Here is a 27,498-nt window from a genome sequence, read left to right on the forward strand (position 1 = left end):
CTATGAAGCCCACCTCATTTTTTGGACACCACTCAGACAGCCAGCAATTCAAGGAGGACATGCGGCTAAACATGTCACTCCCGGTCCGATTGGGGAGGGGCCCAGAGAAAACTACAGAGTCCGACATTGTTTTTGCAAAGTTACACACCGATTCAATGTTAATTTTAGTGATGTTGTGAAAGTGTAGGAACACGGACCCACAACAGGGGGAGTAAAAGAACGGGCAATGGATAAGCCAAACAGTAACAATTTAATGTTGTAAATTGTGCACAACGGAATACAGACAATAATCAGTTTGGGACTATAGTCAATTACACTTTGGGTGACGTGTGGGCAGGCTTGAGGATAGGAGACGCCCGTCCAGAACTGAGCCGGATCCCACACGGCACTCACAGCCAAGTCCTGGGTCCCCAGGTGGTCACCATCTCCAGCTGTCAGAACTGGTACTGCTGGCAGAGAACAGGAACAGCACAGGTGAGTGTGAGTTCGCACACTCAGTAATCCCACAGTCTGTGTTCTTTTGGGAGGGAGCACCTCCACCTCCCGTCACACACTCGTGCAGCTCCTGTCTAACCACTTATCTGGTTGGGGTGTGAAGCGAAGCCGTCGCTGATCACACCAAATGCCAATCCCACAGATAAGGCAACACCACAGGAAAACGGCTGCAAAGAAGTTCAGATTATTACTCAATGTTGTAAGTCAGCAGAGAAATTACCTCCAAGGTAGCTGATTTCTCTGCGAGGAGGTGGAGTTGCAGTCCGGCCTTTATGGTGATGGTGATGAGTTGACTGAGTGACAGCTGGTGCTGATGATGAGTGACAGCTGTCACTCCCAGTGGCTCCGGCGCCCTCTCGTGCTTGAAGCCTGCACTCCAAGCAGGGCGCCATCTGGTGGTGGTGGGCCAGCAGTACCTCCTCTTCAGCGGCCCACACAACAGGACCCCCCCCTCAACGGGCGCCTCCTGGCGCCCGACCAGGCTTGTCCGGGTGCCGCCGGTAGAAGTCGGCCAGGAGGGCCGGGTCCAGGATGAAGCTCCTCTTCACCCAGGAGCGTTCTTCGGGTCCATACCCCTCCCAGTCCACCAAATACTGGAACACCAGCCCTTTCGACGGACATCCAGGAGCCTGCGCACGGTCCAGGCAGGCTCTCCATCTATGATCCGGGCAGGAGGCGGCGCCGGTCCGGGGGTGCAGAGAATTGATGTGTGGTAGGGTTTGATTCATGAAACATGGAACACTGGATGAATCCGCAGTGAAGCTGGTAGCTTCAGCTTCACTGCGGCCGGACTGAGGACTTTAAGTATGGAAAATGGTCCAATGAACCTGTCCATTAGTTTTTGGGATTCTACCTGTAGTGGAATGTCCTTCGTGGAAAGCCAAACCGCCTGCCCGGGCTGATACGTAGGGGCTGGGGCACGCCGGTGGTCTGCATAGGCCTTAGCCGTCGTCCGGTCCTTGAGCAGGGCAGAGCGGGCGGTACGCCACACCCGATGGCACCTCCTCAGATGGGCCTGGACCGAGGGCACCCCGACCTCTCCCTCCACTAGCGGGAACAATGGGGGCTGGTACCCCAAACACACCTCAAACGGGGAGAGGCCGGTAGCCGATGATACCTGGCTATTATGAGCGTACTCGATCCAGGCCAGATGGTCACTCCAGGCCATTGGGTGCACGGAGGTCACGCAGCGGAGGGCCTGCTCCAGTTCCTGATCCGTCCGGTCTGTCTGCCCATTCATCTGGGGATGGTACCCGGACGAGAGACTTACGGTGGCCCCCAGTTCCCTGCAGAAGCTCCTCCAAACCTGGGAGGAGAACTGAGGACCACGATCCGAGACAATGTCCGATGGAATCCCATGCAGACGCACGACATGGTGGACCAGGAGGTCTGCAGTCTCCTGGGCCATCGGGAGCTTCGGGAGGGCCACGAAGTGGGCCGCCTTGGAGAACTGTTCCACTATCGTGAGGATGGTAGTCATGCCCTGGGACGGCGGGAGGCCCGTGACAAAGTCCAGGCCGATGTGAGACCAGGGGCGATGAGGCACGGGCAGAGGCTGGAGGAGGCCTTGGGCCTTGTGGTGGTCGGCTTTGTCCTTGGCACAGGTGGTGCAGGCCTGGACATACTCCCGGATGTCGGCTTCCATAGACGCCCACCAGAAGCACTGCCGGACCACTGCCACGGTCCTTCGCACCCCTGGATGACAGGAGAGCTTGGAACCGTGACAGAAGTCTAGGACCGCATCCCTGGCCTCTGGTGGGATGTACAATTTGTCCTTCGGACCTGTCCCCAGGTCCGGGCTCCGTGTCAGGGCCTCCCAGACGGTCTTCTCCACGTCCCAGGTGAGGGTTGCCACGACAGTGGACTCGGGGATGATGGTTTCCATCGGGTCTGACAGCTCGGTCTTGACCTCCTCTTCATGCACCCGGGACAGGGCGTCAGATCGTTGGTTTTTCGTCCCGGGGCAGTAGGTGATCCGAAAGTCAAAACGCCGAAGAACAGTGACCAGCGGGCTTGCCTGGGGTTTAGACGCCTGGCGGTCTGAATGTACTCCAGGTTCCGATGGTCCGTGAAAACCGTAAATGGTACCGATGCTCCCTCCAACAGGTGTCTCCACTCCTCAAGAGCCTCCTTCACCGCAAGAAGTTCCCTATTGCCGACGTCATAGTTCCTTTCAGCCGGGGTCAACCTGCGGGAAAAGTAGGCACATGGATGGAGAACCTTGTCAGACTCCCCGCTCTGGGATAGCACGGCTCCTATCCCTGAGTCAGAGGCGTCCACTTCAACTACAAACTGGCGATTGGGATCGGGCTGCACCAGAACCGGTGCAGTCGAGAACCGGCGTTTCAACTCCCTAAACGCGGCTTCGCACCGATCCGACCAGGTGAAGGGGACTTTTGTGGAGGTCAGGGCTGTCAGGGGGCTAACTACCTGACTGTAGCCCTTGATGAACCTCCGGTAGAAATTTGCAAAACCGAGAAACTTTTGCAGTTTCCTACAGTTTGTTGGTTGGGGCCAATCTCTCACCGCCGCAACCTTGGCCGGATCAGGGGCGACGGAGTTGGAGGAGATTATGAACCCCAGGAAGGACAAAGAAGTGCGGTGGAACTCGCACTTCTCGCCCTTCACAAACAGCCGGTTCTCCAACAACCGCTGTAGGACCTGATGTACATGCTTGACATGGGTCTCAGGATCCGGAGAAAAGAAGAGTATATCGTCTAGATATACAAAGACAAACCGATGCAGGACGTCCCGCAAGACGTCATTAACCAATGCTTGGAACGTCGCGGGCACATTGGTGAGGCCGAACGGCATGACCAGGTACTCAAAGTGACCTAACAGGGTGTTAAATACCGTCTTCCACTCGTCTCCCTCCCAGATCCGAACCAGGTGATAAGCATTCCTAAGATCCAATTTTGTGAAAATTTGGGCTCCATGCAAGGGCGTGAACACTGAATCCAACAGAGGTAACACTCCCGGTGGCAGGTTTCGCTCCACTGAACCACAACCCCAGACAGCCAATCAATCCGGGGATTGTGTTTTAACACCCAGGGAAAACCCAAAATCACTCGGGAGGTAGAAGGTGTTACATAAAACACAATCTCCTCCCTGTGATTCCCAGATACAACCAAAGTCACGGGCTGTGTCTGGTGTGTGATTAGTGGAAGAAGGGTGCCATCTAGTGCCCGTACCGACAATGGTGACGGTAAGGCCACTAGAGGGAGCCCAACCTCCTTTGCCCATCTGCTATCCAGCAGATTCCCCTCTGACCCCGTGTCCACCAGTGCTGAGGTGTGAAGGGTTAGATCCCCACTCAGGATCGTGACTGGGATATTTGCAGATTTTCGATGTCTCCCCGCGTGGGTATTGTGACCCACCCTTAGCCCAGTCTCTAAGGATGAGTGCTGCTGTTTTGACCGTTTGGGGCATTCTCTCTGTGTGTGCTCGGTTGAGCTGCAGAGAAAACACTCTCCACGGATCAGCCTCCTTTGTCTCTGATCTGATCACTTTTTGGCCCTGCTCATTTCCATAGCAACGTCAGCAGGGGGAGCTGTCGTCACGTGGAGAGCCCTGGCTGTGGAGCGTGGGGAAGTCGGCTCCCTTCGGACCCGGGAGGAAAAGGGATGGCTTGTGCCTGACCATGCCCTTTGTCTCGCTCCCATCGGTGTTCTGTTAATCGGTTGTCTAACTGTATAACCAGGTCGATAAGCCCGTCTAAATCCCGCGGCTCGTCCTTCGCCACCAGGTGCTCCTTAAGGACCAGGGACAGTCCGTTTACAAAGGCGGCGCGGAGCGCAACAGCATTCCAGCCGGCTCGCGCTGCCGCAATGCGGAAGTCAACTGCATACTTCGCTGCGCTCCGACACCCCTGTCTTATCGACAGCAGCACGCTGGAAGCGGTCTCGCCTCTATGAGGGTGGTCGAACACCTGTCGGAACTCCCTCACAAACTCAGTGTAAATCGTTAGGAGCCATGAATTCTGCTCCCAGAGCGCCGTAGCCCAGGCGCGTGCCTCTCCTTGAAGCAAATTTATAACGTAAGCCACCTGGCTAGCGTCTGATGTGTACATGACGGGACGCTGTGAAAAGACGAGCGAGCACTGCATCAAGAAGTCCACGCACGTCTCCACACAGCCTCCGTACGGCTCCAGAGGGCTTATGTATGCTTCAGGGGAAGGTGGGGGGGTTCCTTGAATGACCAGTGGAATGTCTGTCTCTGGCATTCGGTCAGCAGGAGGAGGTGCTGCAGCAGCGCCCTGAGCATGCGCTTCCACCTGGGCAGTGAGAGCCTCCATCCTTCGATTGAGAACAATGCTCTGCTTGGTAACTAAGTCCAACCGAGCAGTAAAAGCGGTTAAGATGTGCTGCAGCTCACCTAACACGCCTCCTGCTGGCGCCTGTGCACCTCGCTCTTCCATTGGCTGTTCAAGCGATGGTTGACGCCCCTCGGGATCCATGACGCTGGCCGAGAAATCCTGTTGTGAAAGTGTAGGAACACGGACCCACAACAGGGGGGTAAAAGAACGGGCAATGGATAAGCCAAACAGTAACAATTTAATGTTGTAAATTGTGCACAACAGAATACAGACAACAATCAGTTTGGGACTATAGTCAATTACACGTTGGGTGACGTGTGGGCAGGCTTGAGGATAGGAGACGCCCGTCCAGAACCGAGCCGGATCCCACACGGCCCTCACCGCCAACGGATCTGAAGAACACCGGAGCCGCCAAGTCCTGGGTCCCCAGGTGGTCACCGTCTCCAGCTGTCAGACCTGGTACTGCTGGCAGAGAACAGAAACAGCACAGCTGAGTGTGAGTACGCACACTCAGTAATCCCACAGTCTGTGGTCTTTTGGGAGGGAGCACCTCCACCTCCCGTCACACACTCGTGCAGCTCCTGTCTAACCACTTATCTGGTTGGGGTGTGAAGCGAAGCCGTCGCTGATCACACCAAACGCCAATCAATCAATCAATCAATCAATCAATCAATTTTTTTATATAGCGCCAAATCACAACAAACAGTTGCCCCAAGGAACTTTATATTGTAAGGCAAGGCCATACAATAATTATGTAAAACCCCAACGGTCAAAACGACCCCCTGTGAGCAAGCACTTGGCTACAGTGGGAAGGAAAAACTCCCTTTTAACAGGAAGAAACCTCCAGCAGAACCAGGCTCAGGGAGGGGCAGTCTTCTGCTGGGACTGGTTGGGGCTGAGGGAGAGAACCAGGAAAAAGACATGCTGTGGAGGGGAGCAGAGATCGATCACTAATGATTAAATGCAGAGTGGTGCATACAGAGCAAAAAGAGAAAGAAACAGTGCATCATGGGAACCCCCCAGCAGTCTACGTCTATAGCAGCATAACTAAGGGATGGTTCAGGGTCACCTGATCCAGCCCTAACTATAAGCTTTAGCAAAAAGGAAAGTTTTAAGCCTAATCTTAAAAGTAGAGAGGGTGTCTGTCTCCCTGATCTGAATTGGGAGCTGGTTCCACAGGAGAGGAGCCTGAAAGCTGAAGGCTCTGCCTCCCATTCTACTCTTACAAACCCTAGGAACTACAAGTAAGCCTGCAGTCTGAGAGCGAAGCGCTCTATTGGCGTGATATGGTACTACGAGGTCCCTAAGATAAGATGGGACCTGATTATTCAAAACCTTCTAAGTAAGAAGAAAAATTTTAAATTCTATTCTAGAATTAACAGGAAGCCAATGAAGAGAGGCCAATATGGGTGAGATATGCTCTCTCCTTCTAGTCCCCGTCAGTACTCTAGCTGCAGCATTTTGAATTAACTGAAGGCTTTTTAGGGAACTTTTAGGACAACCTGATAATAATGAATTACAATAGTCCAGCCTAGAGGAAATAAATGCATGAATTAGTTTTTGCCAATCCCACAGATAAGGCAACATCACAGGAAAACGGCTGCAAAGAAGTTCAGATTATTACTCAATGTTGTAAGTCAGCAGAGAAATTACCTCCAAGGTAGCTGATTTCTCGGCGAGGAGGTGGAGTTGCAGTCCAGCCTTTATGGTGATGGTGATGAGTTGACTGAGTGACAGCTGGTGCTGATGATGAGTGATAGCTGTCACTTCCAGTGGCTCCGGCGCCCTCTCGTGCTTGAAGCCCGCACTCCAAGCAGGGCACCATCTGGTGGTGGTGGGCCAGCAGTACCTCCTCTTCAGCGGCCCACACAAGTGACCTCCGATTGGCGTAACCGGGTGTCATTACTGCCGACATGAATTACAATCTTACCAAATTTACGCTTAGCCTTAGCCAGCAGTTTCAAATTTCCTTCAATGTCGCCTGCTCTGGCCCCCGGAAGACAATTGACTATGGTTGCTGGTGTCGCTAACTTCACATTTCTCAAAACAGAGTCGCCACTAACCAGAGTTTGATCCTCGGCAGGTGTGTCGTCAAGTGGGGAAACACGGTTAGAAATGTGAACGTGTTGGCGGTGTACACGGGGCTTCTGTTTAGAACTACGCTTCCTCCTCACAGTCACCCAGTCGGCCTGCTTTCCCGGCTGCTCGGGATCTGCCAGAGGGACGCTAATGGCGGCTAAGCTACCTTGGTCTGCACCGACTACAGGGGCCTGGCTAGCTGTAGAATTTTCCACGGTGCGGAGCCGAGTCTCCAATTCGCCCAGCCTGGCCTCCAAAGCTACGAAAAAGCTACACTTATTACAAGTACCATTACTGCTAAAGGAGGCCGAGGAATAACTAAACATTTCACACCCAGAGCAGAAAAGTGCAGGAGAGACAGGAGAAGCCGCCATGCTAAACCGGCTAAGAGCTAGTAGCTGCGCTAAGCTAGCGGATTCCTAAAGACACACAAAGTGAATAATGTGTAAATAATTTAGAGGTGATTCAGCAGAGGGAGTGCTTTAGTTAAGGGACGTGAAGATTACACTGTGAAACAAATCGTTATCTAGGTAACTAGATCAATCTAACTGCACAGATTAAACAGCTAACAGATACAGCAACACACAGATGATGGAATCCCTAAATTCCTTGCAATTGAACACTGAGAAACACTGTTCTTAAACTGTTGGTCTATTTTTTCACGCAGTTGTTCACAAAGTGATGATCCTTGCCCCATCTTTGCTTGTGAATGGCTGAGCCTTTTGGGGATGCTCCAATTATACCCAATCATGACACTCACCTGTTTCCAATTAACCTGTTCACCTGTGGAATGTTTCAAACAGGTGTTGTTTGAGCATTCATCAACTTTCCCAGTCTTTTGTTGCCCCGTCCCAGCTTTTTTGAAATGTGTTGCAGTCATCCATTTCAAAATGAGTAAATATTTGCACATAAACAATAAAGTTTATCAGTTTGAAAATTAAATATCTTGTCTTTGTGGTGTATTCAATTGAATATAGGTTGAAGTGATTTGCAAATCATTGAATTCTGTTTTTTATTTACATTTTACACAACGTCCCAACTTCATTGGAATTGGGGTTGTATGAAAACTGCAGCAATTCTTCAGTTATTGGGCATACAGTCAGGGAGGAGATTATGTGTGTTCACTTTGGTGGTTTTGACATTTGATAGTTTTAACTCATAAACTGCTATAACAAATCACATTTTTGACTCACCCATTGACAGGGGCCAATGGATCTGCTCTCACTCCCCATGGTTCTGTTGGATGAAGTCCAACAGCAGTTGCCACTTCTTGAGGGAATTTCTGTAATGTTGCCCTTTATCGTAGAATAGGATTGCTATGCCACTATGTACTACAGGGCTCCACTGCGCCGGATGCTCCAACAGGCTGGGGGCACCGTTGGTAGCCCTGCATCATTCTGTTCAGAAATTTCAGGCCACGGGATCATCTCCTCCATGTGGTGGGGCAGTTGGGGCACAAGTAGCTGCAGGCGTGGGGCTGGTCTTTCCTGATCTTGTCTGCGATGGCATGGATTGGTTGCCAGAGTGTTCTCTGACGTAGTTGTCTCTGTCTTTCCATTCTTTAAAATGGCGTCAAAACATGTGTGAGATCTGTCTATATGTGCATGTCATGTGGCCCAGATGTTAAGATACCCCAAGTCATTTGTGGCAGTTGTTGGGCATTCATGTGACAGTCCCAACCTTGTCACATGGCCACACATTTGTCTTTTGGGTGCTTTGGTTCATGTTTCAGTCACACAGTGTCTAATATATATCACCAATTGTTTGCTGTGGTTAAAGCATGAATTTAATTATTTGTCATGCTCTCAAGGGTCCCAAGGCTGGTCATGTATGCCTTCCACACAGAATGGCTGATTCAGGGGTCATCAGTCTCTCACAAAGTTCCTTCATGATTCTCATACATTATAAGTTGTGGAGACTACAATAAGGGGGTTTTGCGATGCCCATGAAGACTGCCCCAGTACTTGGCAAGGGGCTGTATCACCTTGCCAACATCAAACTGTTTAAAATTCAAGAGACATGCAAGTGACACCTAGCGAATCATGTGATGGGTTTGGGCCATTTCACGACAGTCCCACCAATTCTTGCCATTTCCCTTGTAAATGTCGGACACAAGCAGTTGTGGGCCAGTGGGATACAACCCTAACCTGCTTATCCGTATGTCTAACCTGTCTAATAATCAGTGCTCCCACAGTTACTGTGTGTTAATTTATTAGTTACTTTTTCAGTTTCTTTATACAGATACTTTACTAGCAGCTTTATGCAGTTACTTTATTAGGAGCTGCTGACAACTTGCAACTTATAAGTAATGTAACTAATAAGGTAACTAGTAATCTAACTTGGTTACTCTTAAGATTGAGTTACTTTTCTGAGTACTCATTCTTAAAAATAACTAAGATTACTAGTTACTTTATTAATTACATTTAGCAGCTGCTGACAAGAGGCTCTTAGAGGCAGATTATTTGGCTAACGAGACTCATCTAATTTGAAGAAGTTCAAAATTTAGCAAAAATAGTGTGGGGGGATTTGGGTATGTGGTAGTATGAGGACAAAGGAGGATGTCTGAGGCATGTTAGTGGTGAGTACAAGGCTGTTAGAGACCCATTATCTGAGTACCTGGCAGCTATGAGGACAGTAGAGGTGGGCGGATCGATCCTAATATTGATAATATCAATACCAGCACTGGTATTGATATTGAACGATCCTTGTGTAAAAAGGTCGATACTCAAGCTTTTTTTCTCTCCTGCACGCACTGACTGCTGTGCACGCAGATTCATCAAAGTCTACTCTCTGTCTGTAAGAGCAGCGCTGCGCTGTGTCACACAACACGGAGCAGCGCACCCTTGTATTGTGGTTTGTCAGCCCTTTACCTCAGGAGATTTTGTTTTATGTTGTGTTGAGTGATATTATATAATAGCCCAAATTCATAGCCTTAAGAGTGTGCATATCATGAATGCTTGGTCTTGTTGGATTTGTGAGAATCTACTGAATCTACTGGTACCTTGTTTCCCATGTAACAATAAGAAATATACTCAAAACCTGGATTAATCTTTTTAGTCACATAGCACTACTATTATTCTGAACACTACGGTAGGTCTTTTGGATCCTTTGGATCTATGAAGCTTAAATATGTAAAAGTATCTGCATCAGTATCAGTGTCGATATTGGCAATACTGGTATCAGATCAATACCAAAATTCCCGGTATCGCCCACCTCTAGAGGACAGGACAGGCTACCTGCAACAGAGCAGGTTCCACTCTGAGAAAGCCCTTGTAGCCTTTTTAACAACGGTTAAAAAGAAGAAGAATATCACATATGTGGCTCATGATTCAAATAAACACTGTAATTTCTGACAAATCCATATGTGGCTCATTATTCATGGCTGTATTATTTGGTGTGACCAGGGCTTAAGAATCTTTCTGAACACCTTATTTACATTCAGGGCCATGGCCAAAATGTATGTTTAAGTTATTTAATAAATGGAATGCAAATTACATTTGTCTCCTCTTTATTCCTGATCTGAAAAAAAGGATCAAAAAACCCCCAAACACATCCACGCTTAAGGAGGTAGGACATGTACTGTGACTGAGAAATTCTTTTTTGACCTCAATTGCTTGAGCCACTGATAAACAGGCATGAATGAAACCTTTCTGTCAATATGCTGGAGTGTTATTTCAGCAGGGACAAATCATGACTTCATTGATTTGGTCCAGAATTGTGAGTTTTAGTTTTCTGCAGTGTGGATGTTTTTGGAGAAGCTGTCTAAGTCCTCATTATGGTCACAGCTGTGACACAAAGCTCTCCTGCTGGAGGCTGCTACATCATCATGTGACATACCGCGTCATGTGACAACAAATGATACTAAATGGACTACACAGGTCCAACTGCAATTTCCTGTACCTGTCCATGTTTTCTAACCAATCTTACTTTGGCTCTGCCTCATACCGATGTAGGTCAGTCCTCTGTTTTTCCCATCCATCCACTGATGCTGTCAGTTACATAGTAATTATTTTGGCGTTGTCATAGCAACTGTCAGGCCAGCTGCCTGTCTGCGTGGCACTTGACTGCATGTCAGTCAAAAGTCTATGTTTGGATGAATGTGAGAAATTTTGCTGTTTTCAGTCAAATTCTGATCAACCGAACATGCTTGTTTAGCTATATTGGCCAAAAAAAAAAAAAGACAGTTTATTTGTACACATACAAGTCAGCATACTGTCACTAAAATTAAAGTGATTTTGAATTTTGATTTATATTTGCTGCTGTCACGAAGGCATGAGGGGCCACATCATACAGAAAACACGCAACCGGAAATCACAAAAAGTTGGGACAGTATCCAAAATACAAATACATTTTTTAAAACCCTCCAGTGATTCATTTTCAATCGACTTTGGCAACTATTTCATTCCAGACAGTATGACCCCAAGATAGTTCATGTTTTTGTGTGTTCAGTTTCATTTCATTTGTTAACAAGAGCAATCGGAGATTTCTGACATCCGCTAATCCGGATCTGGATCACCTCCAAAATTCAGTGGAGTCTTCCATGGCCTAATATCTATCTGTGGTGCAATTTTTTTGAGAATCCATGAAATAGTTTTAACATAATGTTAAAAGCCTGTAAAGTGTAATCCTGAGCCAGAATCTGGATCACCTCCAAAATTTAATAGCGTCTTCCATGGCCTAATATTTATCTGTGGTGAAAATTTTGTCAAAAATCCATTACATAGTTTTGATGTAATCCTGCTAATAGTAGTAAGTCAAAGCGTGAAACTTGATCTAGAATCCGGATCCGGATGTGGATCACCTCTGTCAGGAAAGATGACTTTAAGCTTGCTTTCAGCTTTTCATCTTGGAATATAATACGTGCCATGGGATTAATATACATGCTGTTGGATTAAACTGCACAGTGTTTGGTACCGTACAGGAGTAAGTGAGGTCATACCGGACTTTTCCATTGCAAATGGGGAGGCCCACGGAATGAACTCAGTGGTGAAGACGAGGGAATATGTCTAAGAATGATTCTAACAAGACAAGTATATATATATATTTACGAGGGCTGTCCATGAAGTATAGGTCCTTTTTATTTTTTTCAAAAACTATATGGATTTCATTCATATGTTTTTACGTCACACATGCTTGAACCCTCGTGCGCATGCGTGAGTTTTTCCACACCTGTCGGTGACGTCATTTGCCTGTGAGCACTCCTTGTGGGAGGAGTCGTCCAGCCCCTTGTCGGAATTCCTTTGTCTGAGAAGTTGCTGAGAGACTGGTGCTTTGTTTGATCAAATTTTTTTCTAAACCTGTGAGACACATCGAAGTGGACACGGTTCGAAAAATTAAGCTGGTTTTCGATGAAAATTTTAACAGCTGGTGAGAGATTTTGAGATGATACTGTCGCTTTAAGGACTTCCCATGGAGCGAGACGTCATGCAGCACTCCCAGGCGCCATCGTCAGCCTGTTTCAAGCGGAAAACCTCCACATTTCAGGCTCTATTGATCCAGGACGTCGTGAGAGAACAGAGAAGTTTCAGAAGAAGTCGGTTTCAGCATTTTATCTGGATATTCCACTGTTAAAGGAGATTTTTTTAATGAAAGACGTGCGGGCGGATTGCAGCGTTGGCTCACACCCGCTGCGACGCTCCGCCACAGGAAAAACACCTCCGTTGGAAGCCTTAAGGACAAGTTGGAACATGTCCAGCTGTTAAACAATTTCTCATATACTCACTCCACTGAAAGCCATCAAAAGCCGCCTGGATTTTACAAATGGTTATCAACACGGAGGTGTTTTTCCTGTGCTGCCACACCGCGCCGGCTGCGTCCCGACGCGCGGACCCGTCCGTACGTCTTTCATTAAAAAAATCTCCTTTAACAGTGGAATATCCGGATAAAATGCTGAAACCGACTTCTTCTGAAACTTCTCTGTTCTCTCACGACGTCCTGGATCAATAGAGCCTGAAATGTTGAGGTTTTCAGCTTGAAACAGGCTGACGACGGCGCCTGGGAGTGCTGCACGACGTCTCGCTCCGTGGGAAGTCCTTAAAGCGACAGTATCACCTCAAAATCTCTCATCAGCCGTTAAAATTTTCACGGAAAACCAGCTTAATTTTTTGAACCGTGTCCACTTCGATGTGTCTCACAGGTTTAGAAAAAATTTTGATCAAACAAAGCGCCAGTCTCTCAGCAACTTCTCAAAGGAATTCAGCGGCCCACCGGGCAAATGCCAAAAATCACAGATTACCAGTCCGAGCCTGGCTGTGGGCGGTCTTTAAACCGACTGGAGCACTCCTTAATCTGTGTAATCCCCATAAAATCGTCCCTGAAAGCCGTCTTAATTTTCAGAATGGTGTCCACCTGGGGGTCTCTCATAGTTTCTGGAAAAATTTGATGCAGCAAAGCTCCAAATCGTTCAGACATTTTATTTGCAATAAAAATCCGACGAGAGGGGTGGACCACTGCTCACACAAAGCCTGCTCACAGGCGAATGACACAACCGACAGGCGTGAAAAAACTCACGCATGCGCACGAAGGTTCAAGCTTGGCTGATGCAATCACACGTGATTCAAATCCATATGGTTTTTGTAAAAAATAAAAAGTGCGGATAGTTTTCTAACAGACCTCGTATGTCCATCATTTACCTGTATTTTGGCATGCCTGGCGCCAGAAAGTTATGTTGTAACCAAAGGGATCCAAAAAGGCTACGACCAAAAGTTATATTGGATCGGTTCCCACTGACCAATAGCGTTAGAGCTTACTGCCAACAGCTAGCCAATCATAGCGCGGCATATAATTATTCATGAGATGACATCACTAATGACGTAGCGGAGGTCAGTAACTTGTTAACAGATGCTGGTTGAAAAAATGGCAACAAACATGTCAACAACAGCAGAAAATCGTCAGCCAGCGAGGTTTGCTGAGTTCACAGAGGAGGAACTGGTGGAAATATTGAACTCCAAGGATGCCAAACACACTAAGAAGGTAGACAAGCACACTACTGACCTTTTAGAAGCATTCATATGCTGTTCACAACAAAATAAATTGATCTAATTTACTTGACTGCTTGTTGTTTCCTTAATTTGGGAGGGAGGGGGTGGAGAACATAACAATTGATGGATGGTAAGGAGTCCAACATAGAGAAATATTGGATGAAGAAAAGTTATATTGGATGAGTCGTAGCCGAGTCTAATATAACTTTTCTTCATTTATTTGTGTGTATATATATATACACGAGGTCTATTAGATAAGAAACCGACACTTTTATTTTTTTTTTAAGTATATGGATTTGAATGACGTGCGATTACACCAATCATGCTTGAACCCTCGTGCGCATGCGTGAGTTTTTTCACGTGTGTCGGTGACATCATTTCCCTGTGGGCAGGCCTTGAGTGAGATGTGGTCCCGCCCTCTCGGCTGAATTCCTTTGTTTCACACGCTGCTCGAGACGGCGCGCGTTGCTTTATCAAAATTTTTAGTGGACCTGTGAGGAATATCCGAGTGGACACTATTCGAGAAATTTAGCTGGTTTTCAGTGAAAAGTTTAACGGCTGATGAGAGATTATGGGGTGTTTCTGTCGCTGTAAGAACTTCCCACGGAGCGGGACATCGCGCAGCACTTCCAGGCGCCGTTGTTGGCCTGTTTCGACCTGAAAACATCCTAATTTAAGGCTTAATTCACCCAGGACGTCGCGAGAGAACAGAGAAGATACAGAAGAGGCCCGCATGAGGACTTTATGTGGACATTCCACTGTTTAAGGACATTTTTTTAATGAAAGACGTGCGCGCAAATTCGCCGAGTCATTTCCATGATGACTCGGTGAATCTGTGTGCACCGCGACAGGAAAAACACCTCCGTGTTGAAAACCATTTGTAAAATTCAGGTGGCTTTTGATGGCTTTCAACAAGTGAGTAACTGAGAAATTGTTTAACAGCTTGGGCATGTTCCAACTTGCCCGTTAAGGTTTCCAATGGAGGTGCTTTTCCTGTCGCGACCCCCCGCGGTCGGGTCCGGCCCGACATGCGACTCTGCCCGCATGTTCTTTCATTACAAAATGTCCGTTAACAATGGAATGTCCGAATAAACTCCTCATGCCGACTTCTTCTGAAAGTTCTCTGTTCTCTGATGACTTCCTGGGTCAACAGAGCCTGAAATGTGGAAGTTTTCAACTTGAAACGGCGAGACGCTGCCGCCTCGAAGCGCAGATCGCCGTCAGGCACCGTGGGCCGTCCTTAAAGCGACACTACCAGACCAAAATCTCTTATCAGCCGTTAAAATGTTTACCGAAAACCAGCTGAATTTATCGAATGGTGTCCACTCAGTTGTGCCTTACAGTTTTGAAAAGTTTGATCAAACAAAGCAGCAGTCTCTGAGCCATTCCTAAACAATGAAAAAAATTGACGAGAGGATGGGCGACTCCTCACTCAAAGGATGACGTAACCGACAGGCGTGAAAAAACTCTTGCATGCCCACGAGGGTTCAAGCATGTCTGATGTAATCACATGTGATTCAAATCCATATGGTTTTTGAAAAAAATAATAAGGTCGGATACTTTTCTAATAGACCTCGTACATATACACATACCATCTTGTGTGTCTTTTTTAAGAGCTGAAGTAACGTGAATTTCTCCACTGTGAGACAAATAAAGTCTTATCACACAGGTAATGTCAATGTCATGAGAAAATTCTCAGGAGTTGTGGTGGGCACACATGTGGCTTCAGAGCTGAAAGTCAGAAGCAAACATACAATTGCAGGTGGGGTATGAAACGCCAGCACATGGGGCAAAGACTAACATAGCTTTGTGATGTCGATCACGTGAATCCACAAAGTGCTGATGGCTGGTTCACTGTGCTCTTCCATAGGACACGCCAGTTAGGTTTGTTGGCTGCAGCCGTCCTGTGCATATGTTTAATATGCATTTTCCATACTGTGCCAACTTTTCTGATTTGTCTGCTATGTGTAAGCCTGGCTCCGTATCTTGGACATTTCCCCAAGATGCGGTACTCAAGAGAATAGTCTATGTTATGAACTGGTTTTCCACTGAATGCAAATAAGAATAAAACAACAAGCAACCCTGTGAGCCAGAAAGGGTTTGTTTTTTTCTTGGTAGAGCTGCTGTGACATTTATTAATGAATTAAAGGTGGCAGGAACTAAAATGTTTGTGAGCTGCCATCCTCCTTGTGGAATCTCACATAACAGTGGTAAGGGCCCCTTCACACATAACACGATTGAAGCAGACTATTGCATGCCATTTGTGAAAAATCGGAGCTGTTTCTAACACCTCGTACACCTGTTGCTGCAACTATTCATGCACACCTCTGAAAGACAGAGAGTGCGCTGCGAGAGCCCATTCGATCCCTTTCATGACAGGTGTCACCCAAATTCCACATGACACACACGAACATCTAACACCGCTCGCTGGACACTTAGAAAATGCAGTGCCATTCATGCTGTTAGCACGAAAATACTGAGCAAACGATCACTTTAAAGCTGAAGAACATTTTCATGAAGAATCAGGATGTTATTAGCTGGGGAACTCCAGACAAGTAGAAGGGCCCACCATCTTCTGGTCTGACAGACGAACACCCAAGTCAGAAAACAGGTGTTTGACCATAGACACCGTGTTTGACCGAGAAGACAGGAATCAACTCCTGAAAATAAAGATAGGGTGTGAAAAATGCAAGGGTTACTGCGGCACACAAATGCCAATCTCACAAGAAAGTCAAATTTACATCGCCACCGAATGCCAAAATGATGCTTTTGGGAAGAGTGGAGTGACATGATTTTGAAAACATCTGTAATATCTTAAGCCAAACTCCAAAACCTGCTCCATTAATCACACATACAGCATCATCCACGGAGGTGCTGAAGAACAGAAAAGGCTCCAGGGAGATTAGGCTGTTAATACTTGGAATAACAGAGTTGTGTGTTGTGGAGAAATGTATGGTAAGACGTTTTTGGAATGCTTCCTGGTCACTGTGCCTGTGGGACTAACCCTAAAGTTAGAATAAGGGGTAATAGAAAATGGGCCCATCATTTAACCCGAATCCACTCCTTTAGGGCCCCTTTACACATAGTGCGAAGTTGGGATGCCATTTGGACAAAAATGGTGAAACAGTTCGAAATTAGCGCACGAAACATTGCACATGAAACATTGTGCATGAAACATTGCGCACAAAACATTGTGCATGAAACATTGCGTGCAAAACATTGCGCTGACAGGCAGGCATGCATGAACCCGGTGCGAGAGTTCATGCATGCACCGGTGTCCGTCAAGCAGGAACAGTGCCAGGTGCACCACATGGTGCCGCTTATGTGGAAAAAAATAAAAACTAGCTGGTATGTTTGGAACCATATTGCACTGCTTATGTGGAATAAATAAATAAATAAAAACAGCCGATACCTGTGGGACCACATCGCGTCGCTTATGTGGAAAAATTAAAAAGACAAAAAAAAAAAAAAACACACCACCCAGGACACGAACTTGCACCTTTCCAAACCTCTGATCCCCAGTCAGAGACTTTACCACTGACCTACAGAGCTGTTCTTTGAAAGCTGCAGGAAGCTGCCTCATATCAGGAAGGATATGGAAGTATTATAAAAAAATAATAATAATCACACACCATATAAAAACACTGCATTTATCAGGTGAGCAATACAAATATGATCCATCTGTTCCTCTGTAGATGACCCAAGGTCACTGACATACAGTCATAAAATGAATGAATGAGAATGAGAATGGAAATGAAAATGAGAATGAATGACAAGCAGTGTGCTCTGATCATGTCCATAACTACTGGTCAGGTGCGTCCAGTCGGCCGCATGCGTGTTCTGCCTGACATGTGTCTTGTGGATGGCGCGCCACAGCACACCGCATCATGTGGAACAGAGCTCACGTGGGTGACGTGATGGTCAGATCGCCCGCTGCGTGTTCTGATCTGACGGTCCGTTTCAACCTGGGGGGCTGTCAGTGTCCGCGCCGTGCACACGCTCCCTTGCTGCAGCTTGTTACCACCACAGCGATATATGTTTTTATTGATGTCCGCGTAAATACAGCAATCAGGCACACACGACTCACAGTGGACAGTTGTTTGTCCATAACTGTCCAAACACAGTAGGTGTTGTCCAGCTGGGATGTCCAGAATGACAGATCACCACAGCTGCTTCTGTCAGAAGCCATACCTCCAGTTAGTGGATCACACACACCCGTGTGTCAGTGTGTGTGTTTGCAAAGTCACACTCATGGGAAACTTAGACAAATTTCACAGCAGTATGACAGTGATTGTCTGCAGTCTGTTGTCGTGCCAAGAGTGTCACTGGCAACACATTTTCTAAGTGCTATGCGAGCAGTGTTAGGTGTTCGTGTGTGTTACCTGGAATTTGGCCGGCACCTGCCGCGAGAGGGTGAGATGGGTTTACCCAGTGCGCACTCTGTCTTTCAGGCACTTGTGTGCGCAAATAGTTGTAGCAATAGGTGTACAAGGTGTTGGTGACAGGGACGACATTCCACGGTTTGTAAATTATTCCTGTCAGCGTGCGCATGACCACTGGATCATTAAGAGCATACTGCAAATTTAGAACATACTGAAAATTTAGAGCAGACTTCAAATGCAGACATATGTTGCAGTATATGGAGCTTGCAGAAGTCAGCCATGAACCCCTGAACGAAGCCAGTGAGGAGGTAATCAGAACATCTTTTCGGGTTGTTTGAAAAGGCCCCGGAAAGTGCAGGAACATTCACAGAAGTTGAAGAATGTTTCCCATTTATTTCCCTGACTTTGAAAGATGGACTCTCCTGTGACAAATGGAGGAGGGAGGTGATGGTCTAGTGGTTAAGTGTTGGGCTTGAGATCAGAGCATCCTCAGTTCAAATACCAGCCTGACCAGAAAATCACTAAGGGCCCTTGGGAAAGGTCCTTAATCCCATAGTTGCTCCCAATGTGTAGTGGGCACCTTGTATGGCAGCAGCCTGACAATGGTGTGAATGTGAGGCATTGACATGTAAAGCGCTTTGAGCGTCTGATGCAGATAGAAGAGTGCTACACAAATGCAGTCCATTTACCATTTAGCAAGGATGGCTGTCCCCACAGCAGCTGCATACATGTAAAACCTTAAGTTAGGATAAGCACAAAAACCTTCATGAAAATTGGTAGTATACAACCCCAATTCCAATGAAGTTGGGATGTTGTGTAAAATGGAAATAAAAACAGAATACATTGATTTGCAAATCCTCTTCAACCTATATTCAATTGAATACATCACAAACACAAGATATTTTATGTTCAAAATTTGTTGTTTTTGTGCAAATATGATGATGAATGCTCAAAGAACACCTAATTGGAAACAAGTGAGCGTCATGATTGGGTATAAAAGGACCATCCCCAAAAGGCTCACCCATTCACAAGCAAAGAAGGGGCAAGGATCACCACTTTGTGAACAACGGTATGAAAAAAAGTCCAACAGTTTAAGAACAATGTTTCTCAACGTTCAGTTGCAAGGAATTTAGGGATTCCATCATCTACAGTCCATAATATAATCAAAAGATTCAGAGAATCTGGAGAACATTCTACATGTAAGCGGCAAGGCCGAAAACTAACACTGACTGCCTGTGACTTTCGATCCCTCACTGCATTAAAAACCAACATCATTCTGTAAAGGATCTTACCACATGGGTTCAGGAACACTTCAGAAAACCACTGTCAGTTAACACAGTTTGTCGCTGCATCTACAAGTGCAAGTTAAAACTCTACCATGCAAAGTGAAAGCCATACATCAACATCCAGAAATGCTGTCGCCTTCTCTGGGCCCGAGCTCATTTGAAATGGAGAGACGTAAAGTGGAAAAGTGTGCTGTGGTCTGATGAGTCCACATTTGAAATTGTTTTTGGAAATCATGGATGTCGTGTCCTCCAGAAAAAAGATGAAAAAGACCATCCAGATTGTTACCAGCACAAAGTTCAAAAGCCAGTGTCTGTGATGGTATGGGGGTGTGTTAGTGCCCATGACATGGCCAACTTACACATCTGTGATGGCACCATCAATGCTGAAAGGTACATCCAGGTTTTGGAGCAACACATGCTACCATCCAAGTAACGTCTTTTTCCGGGATGTCCCTGCTGATTTCAGCAAGACAATGCCAAGCAACATCCTGCATGTGTTACAACAGCATGGCTTCATAGTAAAACAGTGCGGGTACTAGACTGGCCTGCCTTCAGTCCAGGCCTGTTGCCCATTGAAAATGTGTGGTGCATTATGAAGTGTAAAATACGACAACGGCGACCCCGGACTGTTGAACAATTGAAGTTGTACATCAAGCAAGAATGTCCTCAGTTCCCAAATGCTTATTGAGTGTTGTTAGAAGGAAAGATGATGTAACACAGTGGCAAACATACCAGTATCACAACTTTTTCAACCCGTTCACATCTCTAACCGTTTTTCCCCACTCTGCGACACACCCGCCGAGGATCAAACTCTGGTTATTGGCGACTCTGTTTTGAGAAATGTGAAGTTAGCGACACCAGCAACCACAGTCAAATGTCTTCCGGGGGCCAGAGCAGGCGACATTGAAGGAAATTTGAAACTGCTGGCTAAGGCTAAGCGTAAATTTGGTAAGATTGTAATTCACGTCAGCAGTAATGACACCCGGTTACGCCAATCGGAGGTCACTAAAATTAATATTGAATCGGTGTGTAACTTTACAAAAACAATGTCGGACTCTGTCGTTTTCTCTGGGCCCCTCCCCAGTCGGACCGGGAGTGACATGTTTAGCCGCATGTTCTCCTTGAATTGCTGGCTGTCTGAGTGGTGTCCAAAAAATGAGGTGGGCTTCATAGATAATTGGCAAAGCTTCTGGGGAAAACCTGGTCTTGTTAGGAGAGATGGCATCCATCCCACTTTGGATGGAGCAGCTCTCATCTCTAGAAATCTGGCCAGTTTTATTAAACCCTCCAAATCATGACTATCCAGGGTTGGGACCAGGAAGCAGAGTTGTAGTCTTACACACCTCTCTGCAGCTTCTCTCCCCCTGCCATCCCCCAATACCCCATCCCCGTAGAGACGGTGCCTGCTCCCAGACCACCAATAACCAGTAAAAATCTATTTAAGCATAAAAATTCAAAAAGAAAAAATAATATAGCACCTTCAACTGGACCACAGACTATAACAGTTAAATGTGGTCTATTAAACATTAGGTCTCTCTCTTCTAAGTCCCTGTTAGTAAATGATATAATAATTGATCAACATATTGATTTATTCTGCCTTACAGAAACCTGGTTACAGCAGGATGATTATGTTAGTTTAAAGCAGTCAACACCCCTGAGTCACACTAACTGTCAGAATGCTCGAAGCACAGGTCGAGGAGGAGGATTAGCAGCAATCTTCCACCCCAGCTTATTAATTAATCAGACATAGACAGAGCTTTAATTCATTTGAAAGTTTGACTCTTAGTCTTGTCCATCCAAATTGGAAGTCTCAAAAACCAGTTTTATTTGTTATTATCTATCGTCCACCTGGTCATTACTGTGAGTTTCTCTGTGAATTTTCAGACCATTTGTCTGACTTAGTGCTTAGCTCAGATAAGATAATTATAGTGGGTGATTTTAACATCCACATAGATCCTGAGAATGACAGCCTCAACACTGCATTTAATCTATTATAAGATTCAGCTGGCTTCGCTCAAAATGTATGCATAGAAATTGAAGACTTAACAGTATTCCCTGAAAACCCCCTGTTGTCTGATCATTTCTTAATAACATTTACATTTACTTTAATGGACTACCCAGCAGTGGGGAATAAGTTTCATTACAGTAGAAGTCTTTCTGAAAGCGCTGTAGCTAGGTTTAAAGATATGATTCCTTCTTTGTTATGTTCTTCAATGCCATATACCAACACAGTGCAGAGTAGCTACCTAAACTCTGTGAGTGAGATAGATTATCTCATCAATAGCTTTACATCCTCACTGAGCACAACTTTGGATGCTGTAGCTCCTCTGAACAAGAGAGCCTTAAATCAGAAATACTTGACTCCGTGGTATAACCCACAAACTCGCACCTTAAAGCAGATAACCCGTAAGCTGGAGAGGAAATGGCGTCTCACTAATTTAGAAGATCTTCATTTAGCCTGGAAAAAGAGTCTGTTGCTCTATAAAAAAGCCCTCCATAAAGCTTGGACATCTTGCTATTCATCACTAATTGAAGAAAATAAGAACAACCTCAGGTTTCTTTTCAGCACTGTAGCCAGGCTGACAAAGAGTCAGAGCTCAATTGAGCCAAGTATTCCTTTAACTTTAACTAGTAATGACTTCATGACTTTCTTTGCAAATAAAATTTTAACTATTAGAGAAAAAAATATTCATAACCATCCCAAAGACATATCTTTATGTTCGGCTGCCTTCAGTAATGCTGGTATTTGGCTAGACTCTTTCTCTCCGATTGTTCTGAGTTATTTTCATGAGTTACTTCCTCCAAACCATCAACATGTCTATTAGATCCCATTCCTACCAGGCTGCTCAAGGGAGCCCTACCATTAGTTAATGCTTCAATCTTAAATATGATCAATCTATCTTTATTAGTTGGCTATGTACCACAGGCTTTTAAGTTGGCAGTAATTAAACTATCACTTAAAAAGCCATCACTTGACCCAGCTATCTTAGCTAATTATAGGCCAATCTCCAACCTTCCTTTTCTCTCAAAAATTCTTGAAAGGGTAGTTGTAAAACAGCTAACTGATCATCTGCAGAGGAATGGTCTATTTGAAGAGTTTCTGTTGTGTGGGCCGCCAAAGAGGAGGTACTGCTGGCCCACCACCAGAGGGCGCCCTGCCTGAAGTGCGGAGCAACCGGGAGTGACAGCTGTCACTCATCAACAGCACCAGCTATCACTCATCATCACCACATCACCATAAAAGCCGGGCAGCAACTCCACCTTGCTGCCGAGATATCATCTACTAAACTAGGTAATTGTCTCTGCTGTGTCTGAACGTGGACTTACGTGTGATCTGTTTGCAGCCGTTGTCCTGTGGTGCCCTGTCAGCTGGGTTGGCAGTCAGTGAGAGTGCCGACGTCTTCGCCTCTCACTCCAACCAGATAAGTGGTAACAGGAGCTTCTGTCGTGTTCCTATTTTGGAGGTGGAGGTGCTCCCTCCCGGAGGAACTGTTTTCTGTGTTTGAGGATTTACTGGGTGTGTATCCACACACCCACCATTAACTGTCTCTGCTTCCTGCCAGCAGTACCAGGTCTGACAGCTGGAGACGGTGGCCACCTGGAGATTCGGGACTTGTCGGCTCCGGTGTTCTTCAGACCCGTTGGCGGCGAAAGCCATGTGGGACCCGGCTCTTCTCTGGACGGACGTCTTCTATCCTCGAGCCTGCTCACACGTCACTTTTCGTATAATTGATTATCGTTCTCAAACTGCATTTGTCTGTATTCCGTTGTGCACATTTCGCAACATTAACTTGTTATATTTTGGCTTATCCATTGTCCGTTCATTTACGCCCCCCGTTGTGGGTCCATGTCACTACACTTTCCCAACAGTTTCAGTCAGGTTTCAGAATTCATCATAGTACAGAAACAGCATTAGTGAAGGTTACAAATGCTCTTCTTATGGCCTCAGACAGTGGACTCATCTCTGTGCTTGTCCTGTTAGACCTCAGTGCAGCTTTTGATACTGCTGACCATAAAACTTTATTACAGAGATTAGAGCATGCCATAGGTATTAAAGGCACTGCGCTGCAGTGGTTTGAATCATATTCATCTAATAGATTACAATTTGTTCATGTAAATGGAGAGTCTTCTTCACAGACTAAGGTTAATTAGGTATTTCCACAAGGTTCTGTGCTAGGACCAATTTTATTCACTTTATACATGCTTCCCTTAGGCAGTGTTATTAGAAAGCATTGCTTAAATTTTCATTGTTACGCAGATGATACCCAGCTTTATCTATCTACCTATCTAGTCATTTTTGATCAGGATATGTCCTTCAATGCGCATATTAAGCAAATATGTAGGACTGCATTTTTGCATTTGCGCAAGATCTCTAAAATTAGAAAGGTCTTGTCTCAGAGTGATGCTGAAAAGCTAATTCATGCATTTATTTCTTCTAGGCTGGACTACTGTAATTCATTATTATCAGGTTGTCCTAAAAGTTCCCTGAAAAGCCTTCAGTTAATTCAAAATGCTGCAGCTAGAGTGCTGACAGGGACTAGAAGGAGAGAGCATATTTCATGCATATTGGCCTCTCTTCATTGGCTCCCTGTTAATTCCAGAATATAATTTAAAATTCTTCTTACTTATAAGGTTTTGAATAATCAGGTCCCATCTTATCTTAGGGACCTCATAGTACCATATCACCCCAATAGAGCGCTTCGCTCTCAGACTGCAGGCTTACTTGTAGTTCTGATGGTTTGTAAGAGTAGAATGGGAGGCAGACCTTCAGCTTTCAGGCTCCTCTCCTGTGGAACCAGCTCCCAATTTGGATTAGGGAGACAGACACCCTCTCTACTTTTAAGATTAAGCTTAAAACTTTCCTTTTTGAAAAATCTTATAGTTAGGGCTGGATCAGGTGACCCTGAACCATTCCAAAGTTATGCTGCTATAGACTTAGACTGCTGGGGGGTTTCCCATGATGCACCCAGTGTTTCTTTTTATTCACCTCTTTTTGCTCTGTGTGCACCTCTCTGCTTTTAATCATTGGTGATTGATCTCTGCTCTCTTCCACAGCATGTCTTTTTCCTGATTCTCTCCCTCAGCCCCAACCAGTCCCAGCAGAAGACTGTCCCTCCCTGAGCCTGGTTCTGCTGGAGGTTCCTTCCTGTTAAAAGGGAGTTTTTCCTTCCCACTGTCGCCAAGTGCTTGCTCATAGGGGGTCGTTTGACTGTTGGGGTTTTTCTGTAATTATTGTATGGCCTTGCCTTACAATATAAAGCACCTTGGGGCAACTGTTTGTTGTGATTTGGAGCTATATAAATTAAATTGATTTGATTTGATTTGATTTTTTGAAACATGTTGCAGGCATCCATTTCAAAAAGAGCAAATATTTGCACAAAAACAATAAAGTTTATCAGTTTGAACATTAAATATCTTGTCTTTGTGGTGTATTAAATTGAATATAGGTTGAAGAGGATTTGCAAATCATTGTATTCTGTTTTTATTTACATTTTACACAACATCCCAATTTCACTGGAATTGCGGTTGTAATTAATTATAATGGGGAGACCTAAACGGTAAGGCTACTTGCTTCTTGGGAGGACAATTGAGTGGAAGTTGCACAATAGCAACTTATAGTAGACAAAACTTAGTAGAGTCGAGTAAACTTAGCATAGAGCATACTCTATCCCAAACTGGGAAAACAGCTGTTCTCGCATAGAGGCTGCTGTAGTGAGCAAAGGATCTGAAAAGAGAACAGATGATGTCTGGTTTGATTGTTTTTTTTAAACTACTTGAATAGGCAATTGGCTTTAACTGAGAACAGGTTGCGAAAATTTTGGTATAGAAAGAGAGAGCGAGACCAAAGATAATAGCCAAATAAATGTCAAGCACCTTGCAGTGCTTCAGGTAAACTTTGTACAAGGAACAGCATATTTAAACACAAGGAAAGCAGTCAAATAGGAGTCATTATTTGGTCACAATTTGGGATGACTATCCTTGGTAATGATCCCCACAGTCCACAAAGCTCCTGTCAGCAGAGGTAGACCCACAGAAATGAATCTTCACCACATTAACACCCTGGCCTGTTAACACAACAGCAAAATATGTCCCAAGTTACATGTGGCACCACAATAAATCAGGAAATACAAGCAAAACATGGTGAAGAAATTACATACTTAACCACAGTGCACCCTTCAACAATGAAACAGTGCTAGAACAGTAAAACAAGACAACCAGCAGGCTGTAGCAGCCAGGCTACAGGAACCACAATCCTGCTGACGTGGCTGGGACTGCAGTAGCAAAATTACTGCAAGGCTCAACATCATTTGAAATGGGGGCAGTGGGCCCAGTTCAGTGACAGGATCTTGAGCAGCATGTTCGGCAGTTGCCTCAAGGGAAACAATCCTTGTGTTCATGATGGTGAGCGCTGATTTAAAGTCCAGGAGAAGAGAGAAAATTGACACATTGGAGGAGGTGCCAGAGCTGGAAGACTTCAAACTTTTAATAGGAATAACCTGGCAACTGACCATCCGTTTACAGCGTGAGCAGAGGTTTCTCCACCCCAGCATTGATATAAGTCAGGTGAGCCTATGTGTCCAAAATGAAGCCAACATCCTCTCCAGAAACTGTAGACTCACAATACAAATCAGAAACAGCAAGAGACAAAGAATGGACAAAGTAGTAAAGCAGCATGACAAAAAGTCACAGCATGAGCTGAGCAGCAGCAGTGACAATTTAAGAGGGAATTTTACATGATCAAATTACAATGGGTTTCAGTATGATGTATGCGGTACCTATGCGAATGTGGCTTGTTATACAAATAATGAATGTTTATGAGTTCAGTGGTACAAATATTTCATGAGGTGTCACCAAATCAAATATTCGTTCCATTGAAAGAATGTAAAAACAGTCATTATTTGTTTTATATAATGGCGAAAATAGATCCTTGTCATTTGATATTTTATCAATTTATAAACAACAGAAAAGGAACTTACATTTTGGTGTTCCACTGCTGCTGAAGTCCGAATTGTGACGTGTAGTCAGGTGATGCAGTGCACTGACTTTGGACTTCCATAAAAAATAAAAAAGAACTTTGCGTAGTTCCTCAGTCCAGCCAAGAATCACATCAGTTTTTCAGCTTTTCATCTGAACAGCTCTTCAAGCATCAAGAGCATCGAGCTTACAGCAGAGTGGATTTTGTGTGTGTGTGTGTGTTACAAGAATTAGCACCATCAGTTAGCTCAATAAAATCATTGCCTTGCTTGTGTCATTGTCCCGCGTGTGCACTTGCGCGCTCACACAACTGGGTCGGCGCTTGTGCGCGCGTGTACTAGAAAAAAGAGACTGTGCAGCAAAAAAAAAAAAAATCATGTCAGAAATTAGTCCAGCTTTTCATTCTAACTTCCTGCTAACAGCCTCCAGACAGCGCAGTGGATTTGTTTTGTGTGTGCATGTGTGCGTGTGCGTTGTGTGTGTGTGTGTGTGTGTGTGTGTGTGTGTGTGTGTGTGTGTGTGTGTGTGTGTGCATATGTGTGCAGAGTGCAATCGTACCAAACATATGGAACCAAATTTACACACTCAATGGAACCAAACTGCAGTCTAAATGCAATGCAGTACAAATGGGATGAATAATCCATGTCATGTGACATAAAAAGCACCAATCAAATGACAAGGATCCACTAAAAATAGTGTTTAGTAGTCAAGCTGCCCATCTTCACCCAGCTGAAGAGTAGTTATCGAGCTGTTATCAAGATCAGACTTTTTAAAGTCCTTTATATTTCTGCTGAAAATATCACAATTGCACTGTTTCCTATTAGTGTTGATTTCTTGTACATTTATTTTAATTTGTTTTTCATTTTATTGTATCGTGTTCTCCCACGACCCGGTCCTGAATAAACGGCTGTCGATGAGTGAATGTATATTAATTTATCTGGATTACAAATATCACACTTCTGATCATATCTGACCATGCCTTGTGG

Source organism: Thalassophryne amazonica, chromosome 12 (genome assembly GCF_902500255.1).
Source record: "Thalassophryne amazonica chromosome 12, fThaAma1.1, whole genome shotgun sequence".
Classification (NCBI taxonomy): domain Eukaryota; kingdom Metazoa; phylum Chordata; class Actinopteri; order Batrachoidiformes; family Batrachoididae; genus Thalassophryne; species Thalassophryne amazonica.